The sequence below is a fragment of the Ascidia mentula genome, chromosome 8 (genome assembly GCF_947561715.1).
Source record: "Ascidia mentula chromosome 8, kaAscMent1.1, whole genome shotgun sequence".
NCBI lineage: Eukaryota > Metazoa > Chordata > Ascidiacea > Phlebobranchia > Ascidiidae > Ascidia > Ascidia mentula.
The window spans coordinates 10824770-10835041 of record NC_138573.1 but is presented as its reverse complement, the minus strand read 5'-3'; the positions used below and the strand labels follow the sequence as shown (position 1 = coordinate 10835041).

General features: G+C 39.9%; 1 pseudogene; it reads left to right on the top strand.

Annotated features, from left to right (window-relative positions):
- The first annotated feature begins 7227 nt into the window (after positions 1 to 7227).
- Positions 7228 to 8680, top strand: LOC145911931 (uncharacterized; annotated as a pseudogene).
- The last annotated feature ends 1592 nt before the right edge of the window (positions 8681 to 10272 follow it).

The following is a 10272-nucleotide window of genomic DNA, read 5'->3' as shown; positions in this document are numbered from 1 at the left end:
GATGTATTTAAAAACTGAACAAACTCAAAATTAAACAAATATGACAGGAACAACATGACACAAGTTTATGTTATGTAACTATCACATCTTATGTATATTTGTTTCAAATTATTCAATATTGGGCTGCTATGAAACATTTCATCTGTATCTGACGTCACATTTCTCGTATGTTATGTTGTGTTTACGTGGCATCTGTATTTTTATTAACGTCGAGTCATACGCCACGAACCCATTTCAACATACGGCGGATAACGCGATGTTTATTGTATGCACGGAAGACAGCTAATTATCCGGCTATTCAAATTACGTGACCCTTCCATCAACACAGCTGTCATTTCAAATGAGTCACGTATCAGTCCGAACCCAAACGACCCTGTATGCGTTTTCTATATAAGCCACACATCTTTGGGTAAAACAGGGAGTCATATGGAAAAATATAGAGAAATATAGAGTCAGATAGAGTCACATGGAGTCATATAGAAATATGGAGAAATATAGAGTCACGGAGAGTCGCATAGAGTCATTTAAGTCAAGACATTAAGTCGATAATTTTCAAGCCAAACAGACATACATTTTAGTACGCGTGGTTTGTAACGTTTTATTGTAATATTCGTGCGACTGTTATTTATGCATTAAACTGACAGATTAACTTTGGTTTAGATAGTAGCCTTTTTATCAGGAGTCAGATATACGGCAGTGTTAGTATTTTGTGTAGACGTTTAAAGAACGCCCTACACATCCAGCCTTTTCTGACCCGGGACTGGGGGGTAATTAAATCCTAATAATTGAGTTTTAGAAGTCATTTGTCATCGTATACATGTTACAGTTTCTCTTGTTTGCCAAGAACAATTGCCGGGTCTGATAACTCATGAAGGGGGACTACTATTGCTAAACAGAAAACAAAAACAGTTACAAAACATCTAATTCTTAATGAATTGTGTAGATGAGGGTTGGTGGCTTCACTTAATGGCAAATGGAGGGTACTTTCTGTGATTCATTTTTCACAAAAACAAACCTACACTTTTTCTGCTTTTTTGGCCAAAATGATGGCCAACAGAGGGTCAAAATGCCCCCGGGGGAGCAGTTAAAGTAGTTATCTCGAATATAATTTTGACCAGAATTCCTGGACAAGGGTCGGGACTAACAGAAAATCACAAATTGAACATACTTTCTGTGATTCATTTTTCCACAAAATCTACCTCAATATTTGGGTAGTTTTTCAGCTACATGTTTAACAGCAACCTGTGTCAATTTACTGCCTGACTAATAGCCCTGTAAACCATAGTAAAACTGCTGTAGAAGATAATGAAAATCGTATTTTATCGCTTTTGTTTGTGTATCCCACATTCGTTCATTAACGCACGTCACTCTTTAATTCGCCTTGTCTCGATTTTCGTGCATTATTAATCTGATAAGCCCGCTCTCGCAGTTAGTTGATATAATTGAGACAGTACAAATGTTCAATGTTACGTTTCAGAAACTGTCTGGCTTTACAGCCCAAGCGGTCAATTATATCAACTAACTTAGAGGCGTGTTGACCGGGTAAAAATGTCATAAAACAAACGTAGATTATAAAAAAATCACAAGGCTTTGGTCAGCGGAAAATTCCGGTGTTACGAAGCTGATCAAGATGAAATTCTCTCACGTGCGAGAGCGGGCTTATCAGATTCATAACGCACGAGTCTACCGACCAGGTCCGCATGAATGTCAGTGAACCTTGCGGTCTGCTCGACGAATTTGCCCCAAGGCGCTTTTATATGACGTCTCACTTTATTCTTTTGACCAGTCATACACGTCAAACACCAGTCGGCTATATCCTTTTTCATGCCGTGCCATACAAAGCGTGACCAAATTAACCATAGCGCCCTCTACATAGAGGGCGGTCAAAAGAATATTATAGAGCGCCCTCTATCATAGAGGGCGCTATGAAATTCACTGTATAGAAAGATACCTTAGTACCTGGGTGAGACAAACCGTGCAAAGTGTCAAAGGCCTTTCTCGTTAGTGCTTCGGGAACAATCGGTCGGAAATTTGCAGTTGATACTGTAAGGTTTGAACCGCACCCCGATTACACAGTTTATTATTAGGCTATGGGAATAAATCCCAAGCCGGCGAATTGCTTGTAGAGTCTCAGTAATAATAGCAGTGTAACAGTAATACGATAGAACAAGTAGAATCGAATGCAATCAAATAGAATGAATTTACCGGTCTAAACTGGGCTTTTTAAAGCTCTCCATACTGAGAGCTGATTGGTCAATAATGTCACGTGATGTCACGAACCGCTCTAAGTAATATAATACAAGAACATAGGTGTGATGTGACCTAAGCATAGGAGAACATTTTATGTGGCAAACAGGATGTTGAATGAATCACTTTACTCGAGAATATTCGATGGCTAAATCATTTGGGTCACATTATGGGATTATGCAGTACATGTGCAAAGCTGCACGCAAAACATTACGCAATTCAAGCACTGGTTTCTGTGACGTATGTTACAATACATCGCCAATTAGAAATTCCTCAGATCGTTCATCCAGTCTGGCGACAATTTGTAATGAACGATACAATTCTCCCAAATTTTCTTGGAAATTTTGTGATTGTTGTTCCTCGGCTAGGTCTGTAACAGTCAAAGTTTCTGGTAACAATTGTACACTGTTTACCTGAGGTATCCTTGACATGCAATCAGCGACAACATTCTGGAATCCACTTATGTATTTAATATCATTTGTGAATTGTGATATGTATTCCACATGTCGGGTTTGTCTTGGTGAGAAATCTGTCCTTGCTGAACGAAATGCTTTTACAAGCGGTAAGTGATCCGTGACCACGTTAAAAATTCTCCCAAGAAGAATATATTTAAAGTTCTTAATGGCAAGATAAATTGCCAGTGGCTCTCGATCAAAAGTACTATAATTCTTCTCAGCGGTATTCAAGGACTTGGAATAGAACCCTATCGGCTCCCAAACACCGCTATGCAGTTGATTGAGACATGCGCCAACAGCAAATGCGCTTGCGTCACATACTAAAAAAACTTGGCATCATGTTTAGGATAATGTAGCGTCACCTTGTTTGCGAATTTCTCCTTAACCTCGTTGAAAGCGTTGTCCGCTTCAGTCGTCCAAATTAGCGGTTGTTTGCTGTTTTTCGGTTGTCCTCCGAGCATTTTGTCCAAATGTCGAAGTTTAGTGGCGACATTTTTCAAAAACCTTCTGTAAAAATTTACAGCCCCAAGAAATGACCGTTATTGAGTTATGCTAGCAGGTCTGGGGAATTCCCTGATCGCTTGTATGCGATCTCGTAACGGTTTAAGCCCGTCGGCAGTAATCAGATGGCCGAGAAATTCGATTTGCGATCGTACCAGCTGCGATTTCTTCGTGTTCAGGACAAGGCCGTGCTCACTCAACCGTGAAAAAAACCTGCCCTCAGATGTTTTTCGTGTGCGTCCAGATCCTCAGAAGCTATTAAAATATCATCCAAATACACGGATACAAAATTCTCCAAACCTCTCATGACGTTATCCATAAATCGTTGAAAAGTTTGTGCTGCTGTCTTCAATCCAAAAGGTAAGGAAAGGAATTCACATTTCCCAAAAGGCATTGTCAATGCTGTTTTGCTAATACTTTCCTTTTCCATTCTTATTTGAAAATATGCTGATTTCAGATCCACCTTGGAATATACAACTTTTCCATGCAAATTGTAAACAAAATTACGTAAAAACAGTAAGGGATAAGTGTCGTCAACAGTTTGCATGTTAAGCATCCTGTAATCGCCGACAATGCGTATTTCTTCTGAATCCTTATGAGACACTATGTGTATTGGCGATGCCCAAGGACTAGTGCTGGAGCGAACTATACCCGCAGCCTCCAATTCATTAAAGTGCTCGCGTACTTTGTGTAAGTTCTCCGGCGACAAACGCCTCAAGCGACAAGAGACTGGGCGACCTGTAGTTTCTATTACATGTTCGAGGTCATTTTTACTCTTCTATTGTTTGATACAGGTTGGGTTAATTCAGGAAACTCTAATAGTATAATTTCAAACCGTGTTGTTTTACTGCCATTTCTCCTAACTGATGTATTCGTAGCGTTCACCTCCATCGAACAGTCAAGATCGCTGTCGTCAGACTGAGTTTCGTCCTTTTTCCCCGATTCTCTCTGTACGTTGCAAACATTTCCAGTACATTTCGAAACGTCAGTACCTTTTTCGCGATTCTCTTCTTGGACGGTCCGGTCAAGTTTGGGCGTGGTTGATGGTCACGTGTTGGTGACTGAACTTCCTTTTTTTTCAGTCGTGGTCACGTGGGTCGAGGACGGATCTCCTTTTTCCTTTTCCATGACTATTTGATTCGTTGATGTCGAAATTTCCGGTTGATCAGCTTTGACTTCGACGTTACGCGACGTTTGTATCGTCTTGGTTTCAATATCGTCAAAAGAATTTCTTACCTGTTTCTGCGATCTCAATTTCATGTTCTGTTTATAATGGATAGGATTAATTTTGACAGATTCGTCGTGATCGGTCCGATCCACGAGAGATCCCACCGGTAAATCCTTTTGCATTGCAATAGCAGTTGTTTGTATTTGGCACAATCTGTGTCTTTTGACATCCACGAGTATATCGTAAGCCTCTAAAAAATCTGCTCCCAAAATACATTGATTTACGTCACAAACAAGAAATTTCCATTTAAAACAACCAATATTTAAACACAAATTCAATGTTATAGAACCGTGGGAACAGAATTCGGTTCCTATAGCACATTTCATTTTTACAGGATTGATAATATCTTGACGTCATTCTCCTGGGAATTAAACTTACTGAGCTCCCTGTATCTACAAGCAGGTTTAAATCGTTAGTTTTGTCATATATAGTAAACGGTAATAAAGTACAATTCCTGCCTCTCTCACTGACAAGAGAGGCTATTATGCGTTTTTTGGCTTATTGTAGAAGTCACACGGCTTTTCACAGCTATACGCTCGTGATCCATACTTTTTGTGGTGATAACATAAATTCATACCTCTTGGTTGTTCTATGCTGGACCCTGACCTATACCCGCTGTAAAATCGATTCCTCTCCGTTGCCGGTGTGGCCCGGGAAAATTCTTGTCTGTATGGCCACCGCTCGAAGTCCTGTCTTCCGTCAGAATATCGCTGTTGCCGTGGGCAGTTGTATCTTTGGCCGTGGGCAGAATCTCTGTAATTGGTTGAATTGGCCGTAGTTTTCTGCGCCGAAATCTCAAGAGATTTAATTTGTTGGGAAAGCGCTCTTAGGCGTCTCTCCAAATTATCATTTGTAATGGCCTGTGTGGTGTTGATGCTATCAACGGTTTGGGGTCCGGGGCTTTGACTTCCTGTGAACCTTGTGTATATCTCCCTGGTTTTTCCATCATCATGACATAATCAGCCTTTTCTGCTAGTGCTTCTATGGGCAATTCATAGTCAGGGGCAAGAGTCAACCTGACATAGTCAGGCAACTTATCATGGAACATTTGCTTCAACAAGCGTTGTGCATCGGGGCTCAGTTTATACGATGAGCTACTGATAAGGCCTTTCATTTTGCTAAGCAAGGTGCTGGGTCGTTTGTTGTCAAGAAACAGTTTGTGAATTTCAGAAATAGGGTTGGTGTCGTAGCTTTTTAAATGTGCCGCCTTTAATTCAGAATAGGGAGCCTTTCCACGCTCAAAATCACTTCCTGAACGAGTTCTGCTTGTTCCTCTTTGGTTAAAAGTGTATTCGTTAGAGCGAGGGGTTGATTGAATTTCTGCTGGGTTTGGTGGTTGTCACTATTTACGGCCCCCATATCCTGTCGTCCCTCTACGGGCGAATCACACGCCGACTCCCATTGCGACATGGGTTTATAAACAACAATTGGCGTAGACAATGCACTATCCGCTAATGTAATAAGTGGTTCACTTTCGCACGTTACAGTCTTACCTTTACTATACTAAATTTGATGATGCTAGGAAAAAAAGATGTTTTCTTACTCGCCATTATACAACAACAATACGTCAATAGCAATTTCACCGTGCATGCAACGTACAATGGCTATTAAAACATGCAGTTTGTGCACAGTTCTTGCAACAGGGACTTTCACAATACTACACAAAAAATTACGAAAGTTTAGGCGCTAAATTAAGAGATACAATGACTTTTAAAAGTATAAAAAGGCGATAATTACGATTGCAGATCAGAAGGTATTTACTTTGAGTATTCAAATCACACTGTGCAATTAGTAATTACTGGGTTGTATTAAAATTAGCAAGGCATTCGAGTACTCACAATAAAAGATGCAATTTCAATGATGCAGTTCGAGTAAATCCAATGGTGGCGTTGAGCCAGTACAAATGTTCAATGTTACGTTTCAGAAACTGTCTGGCTTTACAGCCCAAGCGGTCAATTATATCAACTTTCAGGCGTGTTGACCGAGTAAAAATGTCATAAAACAAACGTAGATTATAAAAAAATCATAAGGCTTTGGTCAGCGGAAAATTCCGGTGTTACGAAGCTGATCAAGATGAATTTCTCTCACGTGCGAGAGCGGGCTTATCAGATTCATAACGCACGAGTATCGTGACTAGGCGAATTAAAGAGTGACGTGCGTTAATGAACGAATGTTGGTTAAGCAAACAAAAGCGATAAAACACAATTTGCATTATCTACTACAGTGGTTACGTAATACTAACCATTTATGTTTTTTATGACGTTTGTTGCTGTAGGATAACGAAACATTTTTTTTTGCTCTCAGTGCCACAAAATCACATCCCCGTCTACTCTTTAAGACGTTTTCTTGTAGAGTATGCATTTTTTACGAGTGGATACGCCTCGTGCGTAAACCACCTGCTGTTTGCATACTGTTTATGAGATTTTTTTTTCTGATAACTGCTTACCCGAGAATTATGAGCCAATTACTTTTTGAAGGCCATACAGTTCAGCCCTTACTTTTTTACTCGCTCTAGTCGCATGATGCGGGTCGTTTTGTCTGATGATACACATATATGCTGCTCCGATATATTATTTTACCGACCCAAGAGAAAATGTCAACATTTCTTACGCACAGTCCCATGCGAAGAAATTAGTGTTTACTGTTGGCGCGTAATCTTCTTTTTAGCTTATATGCAATTGTCATAAGAGTGTTGTTAACTTTTTGTTTATCCTAATTAACCGAAAAGGAATGCGATTTGTGCTCTCGTCCGCCTTTGTTTTGTACTGGTACCGCTTTGTAAGTTTTTGTACAGATATGACGTCAGCAACATTCACCCCGTTTGGCCGCGTCGAGGGATTGAAAGCTGAAGATGGAAATGACGTTCCTGAAGCAAGTTCCTCATTAGATGTACAACATTCAAACTTTGTGTAACGCGTACACACGAGCCACCGACAACGTTGATTGCGCAATTACGTCAATGAGAGGTGACCTCAACTTCAAAGGTGACACTCTCACCATCCATACGATTCTACGCATCGTCTTCAACAACGATTACGTCATCACGAAACGCATCTAAACATCACCAAGGATTCTACACACCGCCCCAGGAAACAACGACACACCTCGGTCCGCGCCTCGGCAAGCAACGACACAGCACCGAGAACGAACAACGATGACGTTGAGCATGAGCTCCACAAACAACAAACAATATCAGCAAAGCCAAGAAATGACGGCACAAAACACTACAAGACATCATCGCAACGCTACGTCATAATGCTCACTTCAAAACAATAACACAACGACATCATTACGCTGAACTCAAGGCAACAACGCAAGCTATGACGTCTTCCAGGGTGCACTGAACACAACTCTATCCACACGTCATATACGTTACTATACCGCTGAAGGCGGTATCTGAAGACAGACCTTCAATCAATCAACTCCATCATTCATTGTCAAGGAGATCACACCTTTCATCGCCGAACACCTTTTATCTCAGTGCAGTCGCTGGTTGAGATAATGCAGACACCATTAAGTTTCCTAACATGTTTGTCAAATTCTGGAATGTAGTCAATGTGAGAAAGCATGGTATTAACATCCGGTTCAAAGATCCAAGAAGAGCAGTGATGAGTTCATGTGATGACAATAGGTTGCATGAATTGGCCAAGCTTACGGAATGTGCGCGAAGCAGGAGTTCTTTTAGTAAAATCAGGGTAAAGCAAATATCTGGTTATACTTCGTCTGCTTTTTATCATACATGTCAAGGTCTTATTTCTATTGCAAAATTTCTTTGGCAATCAACGCATGACTTTGTCATGATTGGACAATTTTCTATTGACCCACTAGAAAAAAAAGCTAAACATTGCAGCGCAATGTTAATATGTCATCAATTGGGGCTCTTTCCATTGGACACAGATACTTTGTGCAGCTACAAATGGTCTGATTCAGATATTGAATAGTTTGGCATAAAAAGTTGTATCATTTTATGAAATCCAAGCATTCGAAACGATGACTTCAATCTGGATGATACCTACAGGTATTATGAAAAATATGGTTCATATACACAGCATTTAAACAGAGGTGGCCTCGAAATACCCAATGATATGGCATGTCAATGGTCTATATTTTGTTATTTGATGTTTTCACAAGTTAACCCAAAAGTCTGCAGAAAATCACTTAGCAGTATTTTTGAAATTGTCAGTGACTAGACTACTACGTATTCAAAATGAAAGCAGCTCACTGTGACATACTCAGCAACATCCTTTAAATTGACTTTAGTGTTTTGGATCAACATATGCCCTTTTGGGATTTCAACAGCATTTCATTGAAATTTGTAATACTGAAATATTTGTCACCTGTAACACAAATATTTCTCATATGTAATACTGAAATATTTGTAATATGTAATACACTTTTATTGCCTGTCTAATTGACAAATTTACTATCAAGCAGGTATAATAGAGCTCCTGGCGAAAGGTCCTGCTTAGTCGAAAAACCTAATGATCGCAAAGAGATTACCTCATGGGTGCGATTGGAAAATCTCAAATTTTGTAAATCCTTTTTTTTCATGTCCTGTATGACTTCATTGTGTCTTTGAGGTGGAAAGCAATATACTATAATTGCAAAATTTATGTGTATTAAACAATGTTTTACCATTCACAGTTTTATCAACAAAAACAACTTAAATAAGTGTGTCTATATATGTGTCTTCATACAACAGTTTTAGCAGTGAAAAAGTTATGCACTACTGTAGTTAGCCTTTTGCCTCAACTTTGTCGATCTGTCCTGATGTCCTATACTTAATAAATCACTTCTCAAGGTTTTTTGTTAAAGCAGGACAGAGGCTCTTCTTTGAGATCAATATTAGGATTTTGGCACAAAAGTAAATAATAAAATTGAAGAAAGGGACCTAAATGTACACAAACACAACTTTTTGACTTTGCTGGACGAGTCTCGCAAACGCCCGCTAACTGAAAATAAGCGTAAATTTAAACACAGCAAAAACTATTTCATGTGCGCTGTTCCGTTCCGTTTATGTTGTGTAATAAACTACAACAATACATGGTGTCAGAAGATGGACCCCAACATATTTGCCTCGTCCACTATTTAAGAGAAAGAAGAGTATCGCTTTCCAGATATCACCGCCGTAATGCTTTGATTTCAACAAGCCGGAAAGCTGGAGGACATGTATTCGCAGATTTGAACGCTACAGATCGGCGTCTAAATTGTCTGACGAATCAAAGAAAAAGCAAACTGATACACTAATATACCTTCTCGGCGATAAGGCCGATGATATTCTTAACTCTTTTGATTTATCTGATGAAGTTAAAACGTGCGACATTGTAAAAAGAAAGATGAATACTTTGATAAGCAATGTGGAGCCAATAATATGAATTTGTGTATAAGCTGCAGACAGATGGCCACTGTTTCGACCTAAAAGGTCTCATCAGTGCAGCTGGTGTGACTATAAGACGAACTTTGCAGACCAAACGGCCAAGCAAAGACTTCCACTTTGTGGTGACTATACAGTCACCGTCATCCGTTGGGCACCAAACTAGGTGCAACCTTACGGAGCAAACAAGGTGGAAACACTACGGCCAAGCAAGCTTAACCAATAGTGCCGTCAGGCCCCGTGTCACAATAATCATATGATAAGCAATGTGGAGCCAATAATATGAATTTGTGTATAAGCTGCAGACAGATGGCCACTGTTTCGACCTAAAAGGTCTCATCAGTGCAGCTGGTGTGACTATAAGACGAACTTTGCAGACCAAACGGCCAAGCAAAGACTTCCACTTTGTGGTGACTATACAGTCATGATGAAACCTTTTAGGTCGAAACAGTGGCCATCTGTCTGCA